Source organism: Eptatretus burgeri, chromosome 10, assembly GCF_056783735.1.
Source record: "Eptatretus burgeri isolate ZD-2024b chromosome 10, Ebu_testis_v1, whole genome shotgun sequence".
In the NCBI taxonomy this organism is placed as follows: Eukaryota; Metazoa; Chordata; class Myxini; order Myxiniformes; family Myxinidae; genus Eptatretus; species Eptatretus burgeri.
In genome coordinates this window covers 77,373,329-77,395,104 of record NC_140970.1, presented here as the reverse complement: position 1 = coordinate 77,395,104, position 21,776 = coordinate 77,373,329, and the positions used below count along the sequence as shown (strand labels likewise).

General features: G+C 41.0%; 1 protein-coding gene and 1 pseudogene across 3 annotated transcripts in view; one reads left to right on the top strand and one right to left on the bottom strand.

Annotated features, from left to right (window-relative positions):
• Positions 1-21,776, bottom strand: part of LOC147018910 (uncharacterized) — a 295,213-nt gene that overhangs the window by 254,947 nt on the left and 18,490 nt on the right. The window lies entirely within an intron of this gene.
• On the top strand, positions 364-4,023 carry LOC147018911 (histone-lysine N-methyltransferase SETMAR-like; annotated as a pseudogene).

The following is a 21,776-nucleotide window of genomic DNA, read 5'->3' as shown; positions in this document are numbered from 1 at the left end:
ACATTGGGCTGCTGAGGCAGTTTGATTGCCTAGGAGTACAGTCCAGACGGGTCACCACTCTGATGCAGGTTACCCCAAATGGTTATTACCCCAGGGCACTAGTACACTAGTACTCATTTCACCAACCTCAGAAAGATGACAGGCTGAGTCATCAGTCAACCCTATCTGGTGTTAATTCAACGACTGACAGCAGCTCAAACTCAGGACCCTTAGGTCCCAAGCTAGGGACCCTTAGGTCCCCCTGAACAGTTAAGCCAACACCAGGCTCCTTGCTATTATATCTCTTGCTAATTCCATATTTCTGCTTCCATATTTTCCAGAGCATGGACTCAAAAGTATAGAAGCCCTCTAAATTCAGTCAAAATGGAGAAATCGGAGCTCTGAGCTGTGACAAAGTACCTGCACAAGAAAGGCTTGCCTCCCAAGCAAATACATATGGATATGGTGGCAAGATTAGGGGTTGATGCTCCTTCATATTCCATGGTGAAGAACTGGGAAGCTGAGTTCAAGAGTGGCAGAACAAGCACCAAATATGAGCACAGATCAGGCCGTCCTGTTGAGGTGGCAACACCAGAAATAGTGGACAAGGTGCATGAAGTCGTGATGAAAGATGGATGAGGAACCATCAGGCACATATACCTGAGACATTTGGTGTCCATTTTGTTTCGGTTCAATAAATCCTCACAGACAGATTGAGAATGGAAAATGTGTCAGCAAGGTCGGTTCCCCAAATGCTGACAGTGGAAAAGAAAATAGCTCATCTGGACATTTCCAGTGAACTGTGGAACCATTTTCATGACTATGTAGCAGACTTCCTGCAGCGGATTGTGACACAGGATGAGACATGGGTTCACCACTTTGATCCTGAGACCAATCAATAGAGCATGCAGTGGAAACACACAGGGTCCCATCCCCCTCAAAAGCTCAAGAGGACCTCACCAACTGGAAAGGTCATGGACACTGTGTTTTGGGATTGTGATCGTGTGATAATGGTAAACTTCTTAGAAAAGGGAAATACTGTTCACAAGAAATATTTCTCTGATGAACTGCACCAGTTGTATGATGCAATTGAGCAAAATGGTGAGGGAAAACTGACCCGAGGTGTGCTTCTTCTCCAGGACAATGCCACTCCACACAAAGCCCAACTTCCGGTGGCTACTGCTGCTAACTGTGAGTATGAACTTCTGTCACACCAACCCTACTCAGCAGATCTCACCCTGTTCAACTTATGTTTGTTCCTTCACCAGAAAAAAGCTCTCTGCAGGGGAACAAACATGATAATGACAATTCTCTGGAGGCAGCAACAGAGGACTTCCTGGAGGGGAGGAGACGATATTGGGACCATACTCTGTGCAGAGCGTTGGTGCTGCCAAAGCAGTCTCCTCAGCTTGTGGGAACATCCTGGACGGGTCGCCACTCCGACACAATATGCCAGCATGCTGGCACTCATTTTGCCAACCTCAGAAGGATGACAGGCCGAGTTAACCCCACCTGGTATTGATTCAACAGCTGAGCGGGATTTGAACTCAGGACCATAGGATCCAAAGCCCGCCACCCTAACCATTAAGCCAACACCAGGCCTCCTGGAGGGGAATAAGCAATTATGCAGAATGGGCATAGTCAAGCTAGAGGATCGATGGATGAAGTTCATTGCCAGGAAAGGAGATTATGTAATTATGTTGAGAAATAAAACAAATGTATAGTGTTTTCCTTGTTGGGCCACAGGCAAACTGATCGCCCCTCATGTGTCGTAGGATACAAAAGTCTGAGTTCAGTAGCAAATCTATTAAATTAAATGTGACAACAAAAGAAATTGGTATATTATCAAACAAAATGACTTTCTTGGGATTTTCATGAACTCTAAAGGATATTGTAATACTTATTCATAAAAGGAAAAAAAAAATCAAATTTGTCTTGACATAGACAGTATTCAATAATCAGTGTGACACTCTTTTGCCTTGAGAACGAACTCAAGTATATCTGGCATTCATTCAATTCGTTTAAGGATTATAGTATGCTTGAGTAAACATGTAATGAACACAAGAGTATAATGAGACTGCTGAGATTAATTTTTATCGCTCCCTCAAATCTATTGACCCTTCATTATTTCTGTCATGACAAATTTTTAGTCAATAACGATAATGAATGAAAGAATATGAATACATATCTTCAATACTATGAAATATTCATCATCACCATCATGTATGTAGTATGCCCTATGCAGAGCGTTGGTGCTGCAGAAACAGTCGCTCAGCTGCAATCCTGGTTGGGTCGCCACTTTGCCACAGGAAGTCAGTGCAGGAATTTGGAATTTGGGAATGGTGCTTTCACGAAGAACACCGTGGGATCTTTAACATCCCCCAACTAATGCCAGCAGATGGGCCGGAAAGTTTAACGTCCATCCAAGGGAGGGCACACACATTCATGAATCACCCTGCCTGAAATACCGGGATGACAGTTTATGGCTGGTTTGGAATTCAAACCCAGGTTGGACAGCTTAGAGGTGACTGTGCATACCGTTAAGTCATCCTGCCAGCTACATGAAAGCTATATATGCCAGCTACATGAAAGCCAGCTATATGAGAAAGCTTGGCGTTGATTTTAGAAGACTATGATTTTTGAACCCCACTCTAAGTACGCACACGCACAACGCACACACACACACACACCTGGGAGAATGACAAAAGAGACGAGAGAGATGTTAAAAAAACAAAAGAGTTGGATAGATTGGGCCAAGACAAAGAAGGCTCATTGGAAGAGTTTAAAAGGGGGAAGCTCAACTGGGATGGACACAAATCATAATAAATGCTGAAGACCAAGGATACTATATTAATGGCTAAAAAAAAACATGGCAGGACTGAATGAATCGGACAAGTGTAGTTTTTGCAATGGAGAAACAAAAAGTATGAGTCACCTCCTCTCGGGATGTAAAACACTCATGTCAGAACAGCTGTACACACAAAGGCAGGACATGGTATGTAGATTAATCCACTGGCACATCCACAAACGTCTCAATATCCGAGTTCCAGAAAACTCATGGAAACATGAACCAAAGGCGATAATTGAAAACGAGGACATGATGGTCATATATGAACTGAGATCCCATCGAGTGTGAACATGTAAAATAAAGCACTGTGACTGGATATAGCATTGAGATAGAAAAAAAGAAGATAAGTCATTGCTAATTGAGGTGTCAGAACCCAACAATTTTGGCCTAATAAAAAGCAGAAATCAAGAAAATGGCCAAATACCAAGACCTCAAAAATGAAGTGAAAAGATCCTGGAAGCTGAAAAATGCCAAAATTGTACCAGTGATTAATGGAGCTTCGGGAATGATAAAAAAAACCTCACAGAGACATTAAAAACCATTTCTGGGAATATGAATACAAACAAACTGCAGTTGGAAAGCTGTCTGGGGCTCGGTGACGATTCTCAAGAGTTCTCGGACCAAAACTTTGAGAACAAGAAAACTTCACAGCTTGGTCCATGAATCGTATTCCCTTATTGAAACCAAGGTGGATGCTTTGGGGGCTGGTAGGACTCTGTTCTAGGTTCTGTCAGTATCGATTTTATTTTCCGATATCGTTATACGAGAGGGGTCATACTGGAAAATCGATATTTAAAAAATATATATATATATATATATATATATATATATATATATAAAATATATATATATATATATATATATATATATATATATATATATATATAAATAAACATATTTTTTTATGCAGGTTCCAAAAATACACAATGGTCCAATGGTCCATTATGTATTCATTCATATATGACATACAAATCATTGACTAATTTTCAAAGACTTCCCACACAGGGCTCCCCCCCCCAAACAGTTATTTTACTTCCAACTTCAACTTGTATTAAAAATGATTTGGTTTTAAAGCAAGATCAGTGTTGGTAATCGGCACAGGTCAGAACCCATCGCTATCGCCGTACCAGTATGACTATCACGGAATGCTGTACCGGTTTCGCTTTCATGCCGGTATCATTATTGCAGATCATTGACTGCACAGGGTTTCGAAAACACACCTCATTCAGATAACTAACCAATTGGCAATTGCTTTAAAACCAGCCACGAGGGCAAAGAAAAACACGATTGCTTGTACGGAGTTCATAAGCTCAGAAACTGAGGGTTAAAAGTTAAAACATACTGTACTTGCTTTCTGATATGGTTTGACGTCATACGTTCGTTCCACTGTTCCAGGTGTAGCCGAGTCCATCAGAGCTTTTAAAATCATGTAGTCCATGTATGGTGTTAAAGACTGTAAACACCATTCTTCGATATGTTCATTGTTGGTATCACAGCTCGCTATATCTACCCAATGATCAGGTTTTATTGGGAAGTTTTGCAGGAAATAATTTGAAGGGGATGGTGTGAAGTGGGGGTTCGGAGGAAGAAGGATGACAAGAGAGGTTCAAGATGGAAAAATGAACGAGTGGATTCAGGTGAGGGAAGTTTCCCATGGGAATTACGGTGCTTGTAAGGCAAAAAGGCCGGATAGTGAAGACTGAGGAGTTCGTGAGTTACGTTTTGGAAGTTAAAGGGCGTGGGACTGGCAATGGATGGGTAGCTGGAGTTAAAGAAGGGTTGAAAGATGGATTGATAGGGCCAGAGGGATTGAAAGATGGATTGTTCAACTAAAAGACAAAAGTTGGAGAGTTTAGATGCAGGGGACCGGGGACATTACTCAGGGAATGAAACAGGCCAAACTTAACGCCATTTCCCTCCCCCACCCCTCTTGTAACAGTAGCCGAACAACGGGAATGATTCACACACACCCGTTTAGTGAGCAACCATGATGGAACTACTTTATTGTATATACACCAAATCAACGTGTCATCAGCCCCTCATTAACATATGTATGAGCTGTACTTCCACAACATCTCGCCCAACAAATATGCCTGAAAGGCTTCAAAAGCCCACAGCCTAATTAGTCATATGCAGAACAAATCCTGGACAAAACGTTGAATAAATGGCTATTTCTCAAGTATCAAACTAGAAATGATGCCATTACTCTGGCCCAAGAACCTCTTTCTTGCTTTAATTAAAGATCAGGTCTTTCAACTGGCTTGACTTTTCTTCCAGAGTGAGTTCTATACTCGCCATATTTCTCATAACTTTCGGTTCTAATATCAATTTGAGTTTCATTAACGGGCTCTTCAGGAACGTCTTCTGAACGTGGTAATGCAGAAGGTGAAGAAGGTATGGTGGTATCAGGTTTTAGGTGGCATCTGTTCCTTTTAAGAACTTTGTCACCAACGCATATACCATACGAGCGAGGTGTTTTAGATGTAGTGGTAGAATACATAGTACCCAACTGTTCCCAGGTCGATTGATGACCAGTTATGACTAACTTTGTCACCGACCTGAAGTTCTGGGAGAAGTTTCTAGAGAATGTCTCAGATTGTCATTGTAAGCATATTTTTCCTTGGCCTTGTCTTCACTGCTCTTCACGATATCAGGGTCGATCTTGTCTGCGCTTGGTAGAAGATTCTGCTACAAGGTTGGCATCGTTGTCTTCAACCTCCGACCCAGCATCAACTGTATAGGAATAAAACCTGTAAGCTCAATCGGAGTATTATGGTAAGACATCAACCATAGATACAGAGCAGGTTGTAGCAGGATCATTTTCACAATGTGTTCAGCCTTTTCATCACATCAATTTGCCTGTGGATACCTTGTGCTTGCAGTCACATGTTCAAAGCCATAATTTCCAGCAAAGTCCGCAAACTGTTTGGATGCGAATTGACTTCCATTATCTGAGATGAAAGTGTCAGGAATGCCCCAATGATCAAAGGTTGACTTCATTTTATGAATGAGGATTTCACTTGTGTGAAAGGGTAAGTATATAAGCTCGTGGAATCTCAAGTAGTGGTCCATCATGACCAAGTAGTTTTTCTTGTCGAACTCGAAGATATCAGCCGCTATCCGTTCCCACGGACAAGATGGAAGGGAAGTAGTGATCAATGGCTCTCACTTTTGAGCAGGCCAGTACTTGATACAATGATCACATTTACTGACACAGTCCTTGATGTCCCCACTCATACCGGAGCACCAAATACAATCATTGGCTCAGCATCGACACTTCTTCATTCTCTGATATCCATCGTCATGAATTATTTGAAGCATCTCCACCTTCATGTCGGCTCGTATGACGATTCCAGAGTAATACAATAGCAGTCCTTCATAGACAGACAAATGCCCACAATTTTCCCAATACGGATCGAGTATATCCGGACGGTCATCCCTGTACTAAGGCCAACAATGGATATTGTAGTCAATCACACATTGCAAAACAGGATCCAGCTTGGATGCATCTCTGACGACATCTAACTTTCCCTTGGATGGTGGAAAACCTGCCTCAAATCCATTAACGTATGTGTCCACCTCTTCTGACAACTTGCAATCCGACGCATGTGCTGGGAGTGGACTATGGGACAATATATCAGCAACAACTATGGACTTGCCCAGAACATGTTCTGCTCCCACATTAAACCGCATGAGATGGCGTTGGCATCTCAAAGGCACTTGATCCAGGTCCTTGCTGTTGATTAATGGCACTAAAGGCTTGTGGTCAGTGACCAACCTAATGGTCTGTAGCCCCCACGGGTATTGACAAATTTTTTCACATGCCCAGACCGAAGCAAGGCATTCTTTTTTGATCTGTGCATATCTGGTTTCTGCAGGACTTGGCAGGCGTGATGCAAAACGTACAGGTCTCATCTCCCTATTGGACTGCTTTTGTAGTAAGATAGCTCCGATGCTATTATGGTCAATCACGTGACCCAGAAATTCGAATTGGTTCTTCCGAAATCCACACTTTTTCTGGTTCAGTTTGAGACCACATTTCTTGAGAGTTTCAAACACCTGATCAAGATTTTCATTTTGTTCTCTGAGAGTCTTTCCAAAGACCAGGGTATCATCAATGTAGGACACGACTCCACTGTGACCCTCTAGCAATTGCGTCATCTTTCATTGACAGATTTCTGGTGTTGATGTGATACCAAAAGGTAACCTATCAAAGACATACCTGCCAAAAGGAGTGATGAACGTCATGTAGTTGTATGAATCAGGATGGCGTGGAACAGACCAAAACCCACTCGAAGCGTCTAGTTTTGAAAAAGCAGTAGCACTAGCCAGTTTGGGAAGTATGTCATCCGTTGTAGGCATTTGAAACTTCTCACAACAGACTATTTTGTTCAGTTGTTTCAGGTCAACACAAATTTGGATGTCACCACTCTTCTTGAGAACCGGCACCATGGGGGTGCACCATGGAGTTGCCTCCATCACTCGATGGATGACACCCTTGTTTTCCATTCATTTAGGCTCAGCCTTTACCTTGGGCAGGAGAGGATCTGACACATGCCTGGGTGTAGAAACACTGTAAGAGACAGCAATGTCTTGGAGCTGAATTTTTATTGGGCTGCACTGCAGGTAACTCGCATCAGCAAAAATGCTTGCATGTACCTCAGCAGCATACACAACCAGTCCCATGGCACTTGCTGTTGGTCCACTCAGCAAATTATTGGTACAGTTCTTGACCATGTACGTTTTAACATGATAGGATTTCTGCTTGTGCACAATATCAGTCATGAACACACCATCACATTGGATTTTCCCATTGACACCTCAGAGTGCTAATTTCGCAGGCTCCAATTTTGGCTTTGGAGCAGTTTGTCAAACATGCTTATATTGAAAATGTTCACATCTGCCCCAGTGTCGATTTTAAACAGCACCGAACAGTTGTTCAAGTCAACCACGACAGACCATGGATGGTCTTGGGAACCCAGCACACTCAACTCCCAGAAACATGGTATCTTCCTCATCATGACTCACAAACGGCCTCAATTGCCCTTACACGACAACACCTTCTATAGTGCACCATTTTCATGCACCTATAGCACTTTGCGTTGGCAGCCAGGTCTGACAGTCCTGATGTGCAAAACTTCTGCAGCAAGTGCATTTGGTCCTGGGACAAGGTTGAAATGTTTTGTTTAATTTTTTTCCTTTTCGTCTGCTCACCTCTTCCACAATGGTTGAGTGGTCCTCTTTAAGACCCATCTGATCTATAATGAGTTCTCTTTCTCTTGCCATCTGAATTACAATTTCGAGACTGAGATCTGCCCTCAGTTGTAATTCCAGAGTGAGTTTCTTGTCAGCAAGTCCCAACACAAGTTGATCCCGGATTTCCTCATTTTTATCATGGAAACCACAGTGCTCAGCAACAGTGTACAGGCGCCTCACAAACCTTTACACAGACGCATTGGCTTGTTGTGTCATTGACCTGAAAACAACTCTTTCATATATCACATTACGCTTGGGAACGAAATAGGCATCAAATTTTCCCAACACCGTCTGTAGGTCATTCTCATTTTCACCAGGATGGTCACCATCAACAGCAGAAGTATAAGTAAAGGTGTTCACAACGTTTTCTGCCTCCGGACCCATCACATAAATCAAGGTACTCACTTGGACCTCCCCCATTTCTCCGGTCAGCTTCGTGGCTTTGGAGTATCTATCGAACCAACTGCTGTTTCCAGCAGGGCCACCCAGCAGGCTTTGTAATGTCGAAGTTTTACAGTGGAATAAACTTCGCCATGGCCCAGAACTATCTCCAAAACGGTTTACTGCAGACGTAACTGCAATTCATCCGACTTAACAATCTCTGAGTAACACTGCTGAACAGCAGCCTAATGCTGGTAAAGATTCACACACACCCGTTCAGTGAGCAGCCAAGATGGAAATACTTTATTATCATCATCATCAGTCATCAGCCTCTCGTGAACATATGTATGAGCTGTACTTCGACAACACCGCAAAACAATGGGAAGAAATTGGAAATCCATTCTACATACAAAATGAAGACGTATCTTATTCTGGAAATGGGAACTAGTTCACAGTTGATACCGGTATCGCTATCGCAGATTACATATGAATAACCAATTGGCAATTGCTTTAAAACCAGCCATGAGGGCAAAGAAAAATGTGATTGCTTGTATGCAGCTGATGAGCTTGGATGCTGAAGGATAAAAGTTAAAACCTACTGTACTAACTTGCTGGAACGTTTTGACATCATACGCTTCACTGTTCCTGTTTAGCCAAGATGCCGAGTTCATCAAAACTTTTAAAATCATGTACGGTATGTAAACATTGCAAACACCTATCTTCGATTTCTTGGTGATATACCGTTTTTTTTTTTTCATACCGACTTTTTTTCAGTGTCCCGGCCTGTTCAGAATTCCAATACCAGTATATCGATATGAAAAATTATATCAATAGAACCTGTATATCGATATATCGCTGGACCCTACAATACTGGTATATCAAGATGGAAAATTATATCGATATAACCGATATATCAATATATCGCCGAACCCCACTCTGTTCGATCTTCTGAAACCCACATATGGAGATAACAACCAACGACACACACACACACACACACACACACACACACACACACACACACACACACACACACACACACACACACACACACACACACACACACACACACACACACACACACACACACACACACCTTATTATACTGTTTATGTGTATTCCTACAAGTTTTTGAACACCCCAGGTAAGTCCAGTCTTCATTGTTATTAAAAAATAAAGGAACAAGGAATATAGTTTCGTTGTATTTGAGATCATATTTTATGTTGACCGAAATATTACTTGTGAAATTCCATTTGTTAATACTGCACCAATCTCAGAACAACACAACAGATTTATGATGTCAGTTCAGTTGTTTTGGTTGCATGCAAAATATTATTTTCTTTATGAAATGTGTCCAATTTCATGCCACTATTACATGGAAACAAGTAAAAAAGACATGAAATGTCAAAGCTCCTGTTGTTTTCGTAATTTTCCTGAATGGAGATAAAAGGCCAGCCCACATTTATGTATAACCAAATGGCCGCCAGTCTTTGATTGCAGATCTTTGATCAGATTGCACAATCAAGTGAGGGGCATGTGTTTGCCATCACGTACTGTGCTTGAGCCATATTTGAACAAAATTGGACCATGCATGTCTGATTAATGGTTGGGGACACATTTAAGTCATGAAATGGTCACCAGTTGGTTATCTTGGATCTGATCTCGAAAATCAAAATGACATGCATATGTAAGCCATCATTCATTATCTGTGTGCCAAGTTTGAACAACATCAGTAAATGCATGTCCGAGAAATGGTTAAGGACGTGTAAGACACTGAGTTTTTGTTTTTTTTTACAACTAAAATGGCTGCCAGTCGACCATCTTGCATCTGTTGTCGAAAAAAAAAATGACATGTATATGTATCCCATCATGTGTTGTCTTTGTGTCATGTAAAAATAATATTGGTCCATACATGTTCGAAATATGGTTGCGGACGCACGCACGCACACAAAAATCGAGACGAAATCCATAAGCCCCCGTTTTGGACTAAGTCCAATGGGGGCTTATCATAATCATTATAATAAAAACAACAAATTGTGAGTGGGGCTGTCGGCTTCCAAGCAATCCTAATATACCACCAACTTGAAGCCCCGTTCATATGGTTTTTGTAAAAATGGAGCCCAAATCCATCAACAGTAGGAAAAGAATATGTAGAGTACTGCATGAGTATGTTCCTTTTTGTGGCCATTCAGCATCGGGGGCGAAATTACTGATTTTTGTCAGATTTCAGTGTTTTATGATTACGTAACATATTTCACCAATCGTGAGCTTCCAGAATATTTATAGCAGAAGCTTCAAACTCACACTTCGATACCGACTAAGAGTGCTTTGACTATCTGCCAAATTTCATGGGCATCGGTTTAGTAGTCCTGGTGATATAATATTGTTTTTTGTTGAAGACAAAATCCAAGATGGCCATCAATACAGGACAATAAAAAAAAAACATCCATTGGGATCAATTTCCAACGGTATGCTCGAAACATGCGCAGAATGGCATCGCCAGCTGTAACAGTTTTTTTCAAAAGACGTTTCATAAAAATCGGCAGAACTGGAATAATAATAATCCTAACAAGAACAATAGGCATCCCACCTGTCAGCTTGGAAGCCTAATTAATAATGGTGATAATATTGCAGCAGAAAAGCTCGTGGGAAGCCTGCTCATTTGCTTTTGGGTTTTCCGGTACTGGTGGAATCGGATCTGGCTGTAATGTGGTCCTGGTGAGGTGCAAACAGGGGTTACTACTTCACTGAGCACGTTGTCCTCTTTCGGGGATATTAACCAGGCTGTGTTTTTTTTATAAAGAGTAACCTTATACAAGGAGTAACCCCTTTGCATACCGTGGCCATGCTGACAAACCTGTTTCATAAGAACCCTTTATATTTTTTGTGGTGCTGATTTGGACTGATGTGTAATAATAGCACAAAATTTTACCAAACCACCTTGTGGACCAAAATTAAAGTGGCGCATATCACATGGGAACTCTTTGTTGTCATAATAATTATTGCATCCATTGTGTGAAGCTTTGAAAATTTGTGTTCTCTGCTCTTTGATTGGAATCAAATTACTTTCCATGTATGTTTCCCTTCATTCCACTTTTGGCACAAATGGGCCCTAGAGAAGTATTCTGGGCAATCCCACACATGGCATTAAATTGAATTAAGTGCACCTTTAGGCTGGCAGGATAGCCCAGCGATGTGTGCACTCTCCTCTGAGCTGTCTCGCCTGTGTTTGAATCTCGGCCCAGCTATTAATTGTCATCCTGGTGTTTCACAGGCATAGTGACACGTCAATGTGTTCACCATCCATCAGATGGATGTTAAGCCAGAGGACCCGTCTGTCTTCACTTGTCATTAGTCCATGTTAAAGATCCTTCAGTGTCCTTGATGAAGGGTGGGTGAGCTATCGCTGGAATCCTGAACAAATTCCAAATTTCTGCTCTAACCCACAAGGGGCACCAAATCAGTGGCACTACTGCACTCTCAGCAAAAAAGAGATGCAAACTCACAGCCATTTGCTGCATGCAAATTAAGAAGAAGAAGCAATTATTGGTGATAGTGTTAATGGCAGTTCTCACTGAAATGTTTGAGGCTGATACTGACTTTTGTTGAATGGGAGTTGAATGGGATTCAAAAAAAAGAGAATGTATTTTCGTGAAAATAAAGTCTGTGCTTTTGTAACAAGGATATATATATATATATATATATATATATATATATATATATATATATATATATATATATATATATATATATATATATATATATATACATATATATACATATATATATATATATATATATATATACATATATATATATATATATACATATATATATATACATATATATATACATATATATATATATATACATATATATATATATACATATATATATATACATATATATATATACATATATATATACATATATATATATACATATATATATATATATATATATATATATATATATATATATATATATATATATATATATATATATATATATATATATTTGCTGCTGTGAATGAATTTTGCTTAAACTATTAACTCTGCTTTAAAAAACAAAATGTGTTGACAAGAGATGAATGCCTTGTTGATCAAAATACATTTCCTCCAAAAGCAATCCTTTATGTTTATCACTCCCTGCAGTTAAGGCTCAGTAAAACCAAATGAGAGGATGTAAATATTTGAATAAAAAAATGATCTTAAAGTTTTTCACACCATTCCCTTCATAATAATTGGGACATTCTGAAAGGTCTCTCTTTTTGGAACTCACTGAATCTCTTGTTGCAATCCATTGTGAGAAGATGTGTTCCGTTACTTCAAACTGACACCGTTGACTAATTTCATTTCAAGGCTCAAGCAAAAGATACACCCAATCAGTTGGTCATGCTCAACTGTTCATAGATCGTGGTCATTTCAGTGCAATTGTCTGGATTACCACGAAGTGGCAGCAACGGCTTGCTCGGGGCCTGCGAGCCATTTTGCACAAATGCATTAAATTACTTATTCTTTTTAGTAATTGTTAAGAATCGTTGGAACTGTTAAGTCTCTCGGTTGATCGCTCGTGAAAGGACGCTTGAGCCTTTGTACATAAATCGTGCGCGAGAAAAAGCCTTTTTCCCCAAGGCCAAAGGGGGCACCTTGGGTGGTGTTGATCTGTCTCGTGGCCTCACACGCAGCTGTCCGTCATTACCGGCTCTGAAAAGACGTAAAGCGGGCGAGAGGCTTCGTTTGCAAACAACAGCTGAAAATCAGCACACAAAGAATGTCAGTAGGGAAATCGGCATGGCTGGAGCAACGCTTTGGGCCTAGTAGGATGACAAGCCAAGGATGGACTTGCATGGCAAATGCAGGACCAGGAGCTGAAGGATGAATGGGAGAAAGGCACTGGATTTTGAGAAACAAAAGAAAGAATGAGTAATGAATGGGAATGCGTCGAAGAGTGAGCAGAACTTGGATGTCAGATAAAGGCAGGAGGGCAAAGGAGCAGAATAGATGACATTAACTGATTTTTGTGAAGCTATTGTGTCCCTTAAGCCAACACTATGTCGTGTTTTACAAAAACACCATGACATGCCCTGTTTGTCTGGATCAAAGGGCCACAGCGTACTTGTTCAAATGGAATAGAATTGTAGTGAGGTCCAGACACCCAGATTGCAGTTGGTAAGTAATCACTCACGAAAATTGTCATCAATGTTTGGGAGAATTTGCCAACATAATGCCATTTGATTCCTGCCAATCCTTTCCCATGATCAAATGACCTAATCCATACAAAGTTCAAAAAAGTAAATATTTTGCACACCCACTGTACATGGTATATGATGTACAACTATCTGATATGTTAGAATCTTCTATTGCAAATTGCCATTCGTTCTAAAAGCTTCATGAGACCAGTTCAGCAGAGATTATAGGGAAGGAAGTCTCATAAATGGGCATGACGTGGTCAACCATTTGACCAAGGTGAGTATTATGTTAATAATGGTGATGTGTTCCAGAAACTTATTTTTGAGATCTACAAGTCGACACAAAAGTGTAACACAGATGAAAACGAACTCAGGAAACAGTAGCTTAATGCAAACTGAACGCCCAAAGAGATTGTAGTTAAAACTCAGACTCACTATTACCTTCAGGACAATTCACAAAAATTGATACAGTCACGCTCGCAGCAATAGCAGCAGCTTATTTCGTGTTTTCTGAGCACTATTTATCAGCCACTCGAGCAGCTGTTCATTTCTTATTGCAGAACGTCCCTCTGGAAGCCAAATCATTCTCTTTTCGATGCAAGAGAGGAAATTCTAAACAGGCAGAGAGAGTACACAGGAAGGTATCACTGGTTAAGCAGCTATTGCTCCTTTTTTCAAAATATCTTGCACAATAATCCACCCAGACTCATGGAGGAGCTTGTACATAAATAATTTCCAGGACAAGGATATTGGAAAACATCATTGTATTTTTACATGAACGACAATTATATTAGTATAAAAAAATATACAAATCAACACTATGTGGGGTTTGAACCCATAATCACAGTAACATGAACAATACGCTCAGATGGGAACATAAACAAGCCAAACAATCTTCATTAAGAACCAACCCAAATTATGTTGATCTCGACTTAATGAGAACCAATGTCTTTTTAATGAGAGATTACAGGATGCAAGGGGTAATTTTGGAGCACGTCACACAGGAGAAGGATCTGGGGGTGGTAATAGATATGGGAGGTAAGCAGGCAGCACAATGACAGGAAGCTATAGGTAAAGCAAATTGGGTTTTATGTTGTATAAGGAGGGTGATGGGCGTCGATTGCTTTTGAAAAGTGGGGGGACATTGCATGTCCAGACCATGAAGCCCACTTCGTGCCAGCATGGACACAGCAAGTCTACCCTCACAAATTCTTGATTTTATACGCTCATTTACATGCTGCCTTCTGATCACACAAATCCCTGAAATTAATCTGACCATCTATCGACCATCTTTTTATCAAATGTAAGCAGACGGAGCGAAATTAAATAAAAATTAATCATACACATTTCAAAGTTTCAAGTGTCATCAAAGAAATATATATATATTTCTTTGATGACACTTGAAACTTTGAAATGTGTATGATTAATTAAATATTATATATATATATATATATATATATATATATACATATATATATATATATATACATACATATACATATATCGATAAAGAATTGTTTATCAAGTCTCCTTCTCATGACCCTTGAACTGATTCACTAAACATAAACTGAAAACTAGACTGACATACAAATTGATATTACACGAGTACGGTCAACTCACCTTAAAACTTGCCAAAAATATGAACCCTCTTGTCTGCCGATCCAGTTAAAAACTTTGTAGCAATGTCTTTTGTGGACTATTTGTGGTTTGAATGACCCAGACAGGAGCATTTCACCCAAGTCCCTATACGCCATGAGGTCGGTTGATGTGAAGTACTCGTTCAAGTTATCGGATGCACTGTCGATGACTTTGAAAAATTCAACTCTGTGTACCTCCTCTGCAGAATTGGCAGTGTATTCCTGCATGCCTCCATCATGTCTCTTCAGAAGCTTGCGCTTATGAGGGAGGGTCACTGGATCTAGTTGGCACTGCTGGAGCTTCAATTGTGCTGCTTCGAAAACCTGCTTAAACGTCTGGTCGATACGGAGAGATTGGAGATTCTGTGCAGTTACCTTTGCAGCAGCAAGCATACCAGAGACGGTAACTTGTGAACCCTGAAGTGCCTTATTGAGGTATTCAAGGGATTGGAGAACGGGCAATGATGCAAACAGACTGAGAACACACTTTCCTGATGAAAGACAGCTTCGAATACCGTTGGTTCACGATGCTGTGTTCGTACTAAAGTCATCACTTGCTTGTTGAAGGGCATCCAGTACCACTTCATAGTTAGCCAATATCGATTTCACGGCAGGAGAACGAGTTAACCAACGCATTGGGCAAATTGGCCTCAGGAGTGTAGGGGCATGGAGTGTCAGCGTCGTCAGCGTGGATATTCAAATACAGATGCTTGAATTTTCCAGAGTTGTTGTCGATGTTGCTGAGTACCTGGACATAATCAAGGGCGTCTCTTATGAATGGTGCAGTTTGTAGGGCTTTGGATGTAATGAGTTGGGTGACATGACCTCCACAGTGAACATAATTGGCCAGCAGTTGGAGTTTTTTTAGCTGTGCTTGACAGCCCTTGTACTTTCCGGACATGTTGCTTGCCCCATGGTAAGTCTGCGCTCTAAGGTGTTCAATAGGGAGTTGACACCGAATTAGGACATCCTGAAGCATCTTACAAAGTGATACTCCTGTTGTTGACGATACTTGGTAGAGGCCGATGAGATCTTCTTGAACATCAAAGGAATCCATCACATAGCGCACACACACCGACTCCTGCTCATTACCCTGAATATCTTGCGTTCCATCAGTTAAGAGTCTGAACTGAGTAGACATTTCATTCACATTACTGCAGATATTTCTGAGGATGGCATGACTCATCAACTGTAGAATTTCGTTCTGAATTTCTCCACTTGTGAATGTCGTCTTCCTTGACAGCCACATCTTGAGGTTTATATCATCCTCGGCCCGCAACTGTAAGAGCATTTTGAAATTCCCTTCAAAGGCATCCTTCACATGAATTGCAAAACCTTGTCGGGCTAAATATTGCAGTGAGGTGATAATCTTCAGAAGTGTTGACCGTGCAGATCTTTACTCTTCTAGCAGTTTGCTGCTCAGCTGCACATGGAAACCAGGTTGACTTCTGCGACATTTCAGATTTTCAAAGGCAAGCCTATGTGTGTTTGATCGGTCGTGTTGTCTGAATTTTCCTGTAGCCTTTTTCCAGTTCCGAAAGCCCTTTGAGACAAATGTGTCTTCTGCACAGCGGACAAGTTCGGTAAGTTTTTCATGAGAAACGTCGGTACAGGTGTGACAGAGTACACCGCCGATGCTCTGATCAAAATGAAGCCACGGAAAAATCGTTGAACCACTGTTGTTGAAACTTCAACTTTTGGTTTGGCAGTATTTGGACTGGGATACAACTGACATCAAGAGGTTGAAAAGGCTGATCTGGGAAATTAGGCCGAGTACTCGCACATGCACCCTTTTCTGCTATCTTCTCCTTTGAATCGTCCACCTCTTTCTGGGAACTTGATTGCTCCAGGAGAGTGGTCGGGGATGTGCTACTTGATGCTGTCGCGAAAAAAAAACTTTCTGATATCCATATCCTCTATGAAACGAGAAGGGAATTACATTTCAGTTGAATACATTTTGACATGTGGATTATAAGGGTTATTTTTGCGTAACAGGGTATTTTTAAGGTCAACATACTTTTGGCTAGGTCACTATACCTCCAGGCACAATGTTGACATGTGATAAGCTTTGCGTAACACATGTATTACTAAAAGAGCGCCGATACGAGTTCAGTTTGTAATTTAGCATCTGAGCTCCCAATTAGCATTCCATTACTCGCTAAGTTCCCGGCTACGCGCTTATTACTTTTATTACTTTTGGTTAGGGTCAGATACACTGGTATTTTATTACCTGGGATTATTAATATTCATCATTTTATTTAATCTGCATTTAATAACCAATGAGCTAAAGTTGAGTGAGATGATTATGATATTATTGGTTCATAGTTAGCGTCGTCGTTAAAGATTGTGTTCTTGATTTGCATACCATCAAAAGGGTTCACCAAAGGAATGAGCTAAATCAGTGGTAATGTGAACATTTATGTCATTCTTTACCTCTCACAAACCATGAGACCAGGAGACGAGGGATTAAGATCTGTTGCCGTCCGGACGTGCACTCTCTTCTTTCCAATTATTTTACATTGTTCGTTGATTTGTAAACGCGTTCATCATTTCCACGAGTGCGTGCATGTACGTTTTGTTTAAGTATAGTGCGATATAAGTTAGAAAGGTGAAATAAACCATTTTGGTCGCCAAAGGGGCCCAGAAAGGGTCGACATGGTGAAGAAGAAGCTGACAATCCTCTTTATTTTATTTTCAACGCTGCATTTAAAATCTCTAATTTAATCATTCTAAATCACACAGTTTAATGAGACACCTTATTCTGTTGGTCTATCCTTAGTCTTTGTCCTCGGGCAAACGGAAAATTATTCGGATGATGGCGGAAGAGAAATTCCTTCCGGAACGTTATTTTTCCAAGTAAAAATTGCAAGCCACGGCTAAGCTACGAAGCCTAAGCCTTTTTAAACCGGATTTTCGAGGTAATCTCATTACTACCCTATAGATACTGTATAATCCGAGAACAGAATTCAAAAATAATTTTTCCGTTCGTTTGTCCGAACCGCTTCGGTGAATTTTGCATATTTTTCAACAGCTACCTTTTAAAATCTATAATTTAATCCTCATAAGTCCGACGACCGAATGATACCGCTCGTTTTGTAGGTCTATACCTCTCCTAAGTCCAAGTTCTGATGAAAAAATTATTTACATTAACCGCCGCAAAAGCGAGTGAATCAGCGCATTTTATTTTATGTTTCCCAAGTATTCAAAGCGAATTTAGTCGCCAAAATAACCACTTTACTTCGATTTTCACCCGGTTTTCAACGTTGGGATTTAGGCCACTGTTATCGACTGCGAAATATGAAAACAGAATTACAAAATATCTTTCCGTTCGTTCGTGCGAGCCGGTAGAGTGAAACCGCGTCATCCTGCACAAGCTCTACCATCTCAATCAGCAAACCAGACCGTGAAATCTTTTATTGGCTTATAACTCGACGGTGCAAAGTCACAAAAATTAAACACACACATCATCGTGCAGGTAATAATATCAGGCATCCAGCGATTTAAGTTAGAAAGGTGAAAGAAACTATTTTGCTCGCTAAAGGGGCCCGAGCCATTGCGGCCTAACACTATCCGAGGTGTGGCGCTCCGGGCAATGAAGCCGTGATTTCTTCAAACACTCATAAAATGACGATACAAAGTCCGAAAACGTCGCAACATACCTCAAAATGTCCAGGTCACGTTCCCTGTTAGTGGGTGAACAATCCAACGCTTGGCGAATTCTGCTTCGCAACGATAGGAAGAGCCGACATCGAAGGATAAAAAAGCGACATCACTATGGACGCTTGGCCGGTGGGAGACCATGGCTTGGGAAGCACGGATTCTCAATGTTGAATTGTTAACCTGTCATCTTTAAGAGAACTATAATAGACCAATAAAACTGACGGTTCTTTTTGGCAAAAAGTAAAGATCCAGAGAGGCTCTGTATTGCGCAACCCCCCCTCCCTCTATTTACGTGAAATGGTTTGGTCCAACTCCCAAAGCCAAAGCAGACGCGAACGGCTTGCGAGTACGGAGACCATAACTTGGGAACTACTTGCCCGATTGATTTCTAACCTTGAAAAGGCACATCCTCGGGTCCCCAGCAATATACCTGGCAAGTTTCAAGTAGATCGGACCAGTGGTTGTCGAGAAACAGCGGTCGCAGACAAACATGCCCACAGACAAACATGCACACAGAGATTGCCGGAATTATAGAGAGATTAAAAAATTTATTCTTGTATCTGAGGAGCATCTCGGCCTGGTTGGACTAGAGCAGCTCATTTTGTGTTATGTAACTTACGTTCAATGAAAAAAGTGTGGGGGGGGGGACAATCGATATGTTGTCCCCCCCTTGATAAAAAGTGGGGGGGACATGTCCCCCCCGTCCCCCACCAATTGACGCCCATAAGGAGGGTTATCAATTATAAATCAAAAGAGCTGGTGTTAACATTATACAGGAATTTAGTGAGGGCCTCATCTAGAATATTGTGTGCAGCTTTGATCACCACAACTCAGGAAGGACATAAATGCCATAGAGAGGGTTCAGTGCAGTGCTCCTAGATTGATTCCGGGCCTAGCTAGACTCAGCGATGATGAGCGGTTGAAGGAGACAGGGCTTTATACACTAGAAAGGAGGCGGTTACGGGGACATGTGATAGAGATGTTTAAGATAATGAAAGGTAAAGATAAAATAAGTGCAGATGTATTATTCAACAGAGTAGACAGTGATAGGACCAGGGGCCATAGCCTGAGAGTAAAGAAGAGGAGAGTTAAGACGGTAGCAAGGCAGGGGTCTTTTACTTAGAGAGTAGTTAATGTGTGGAATGGCCTCCCTGGAAAGGTGGTGGCAGCAGAAACAGTAGATATAATAAGTTAAAATTAGAATTAGATACACTAGGTACCTGGAGGTTATGGAGAAAGAGGGGTATAGGGATGTTGACAGGACTTTTAGGTAGTTTGAGCATTGATGGGTGAAGTGTGCATGTGTACAGAGTGCTGTTGGTGGGGTCTTGTCAAGGGGCAATTGTGTGGTTGATGTTGTAAGTTTTAAACCAAGCTCATGCCCCTCCCCTGAGGGGAAGAATAAAAAGAGAAATAAATGAATGATAATACAAAAAAAAGTGCAAAAACTACAAAACTTAAAAAAAAAAAATCATTATTATTAATTTTTTTTTTTAGCATTTTCTTCCTTGGATCTTGTGTAGATAAATTTGTATGGTGTTCATGCAGGAATGATGGGCTGAATGGCCTCCACCTATGTTAAATGTCCTTGTATAAAAATTTCAGTTATGTGTGTGATCTTAGGGTAAATCCTTGATGGCACAGGCAATGTAAACCATCAATAATGTTGTTGACCAAGTCAACCATCAATAACTGTCCTCATCAACTCCCCCTCCCACAATGCCCACCTCCTTCCAAATTTCCAGTTTTTTTCCTCAAATTTCCAGACACTTTCATATTGCAAAGAGGTGGGTGGTCTCTCACTCTTCATCTGCCTCCTTTCTCGTCTTGCACCCTCTGCCCTTTCCGTGCTCTGCCCCATCCAGGTATCTGCATGTAGCACACGGTCCACCACCAACTCGCTTGTTGTGAAACTCCCAAAATCCAGAATCAATGCTCACCTCCACTCATTTGTTCCTCTTTTTCCCCACCTGTGAAATCAACTTCAATATCCTCTTCAAATCTCACTCTTCCCTCCAGGTCATCAAGACAGCTATTCACAACTATCTCAGATTGTCTCCCATCTAAATTAAAACCATGATCTTTTCTACACCCATTAAGCCACAACTACCCCACACCCCTATCCCAAATTTTACTTATGTATCCATCTTGTCCACCACATGCGTCCTCCCCTACCCCTCATTTTTTCCCCACATCCCTGATTTGTCCAAGTCTCCCTCTATTTTGTCTGTCAGCCCTGCTGTTGGTGTGTTTCCCCACTCTCTTTCTACTGTACCTTTTGTTCTGTAGTGTCCTGATCCGTTCTGTGTTCTCGCTCTTTCTTGAGCCTTGACTTTGAATACAAAAATGTAAAATGCGCAATACAAAGCAGTGCCCATGGTATAAGCATTGCTAACCTTCCGCTTTGATTCCTCTCCCTTCATTATGGTGATTAAAGCTGTCACCATGCAAGCTGTCTAAAAGTTGGATCAATGAGAATCCAGCACATTATCACAGCCGATGCCTTCAGAGAAGTAACAAGTCTCATCCACTCAAGCCAACTTTCTCAGCGAGATCTCAACAAATGGATCATCTTCATTTAATTCAATGAACCGACCAAAATTCCTTCAAATCTCCATGCATGCTCTCCTCTGCTAGTATTGCTTCCTTCAGTCATATTTTAGTTGAAAATCCCCATTCTCGTCTTGCCTGTTATTGGAGAAGTGTGTCAATGCTGAAAAGCAATATGCTTGGGCCAACTACACCATTCTGGAGCCAGTTCAAGCATTAATTCTGCATTCTTCAGCAGCTGTTCCTCAAGCTTGAATATAACTTTTCTCCAATG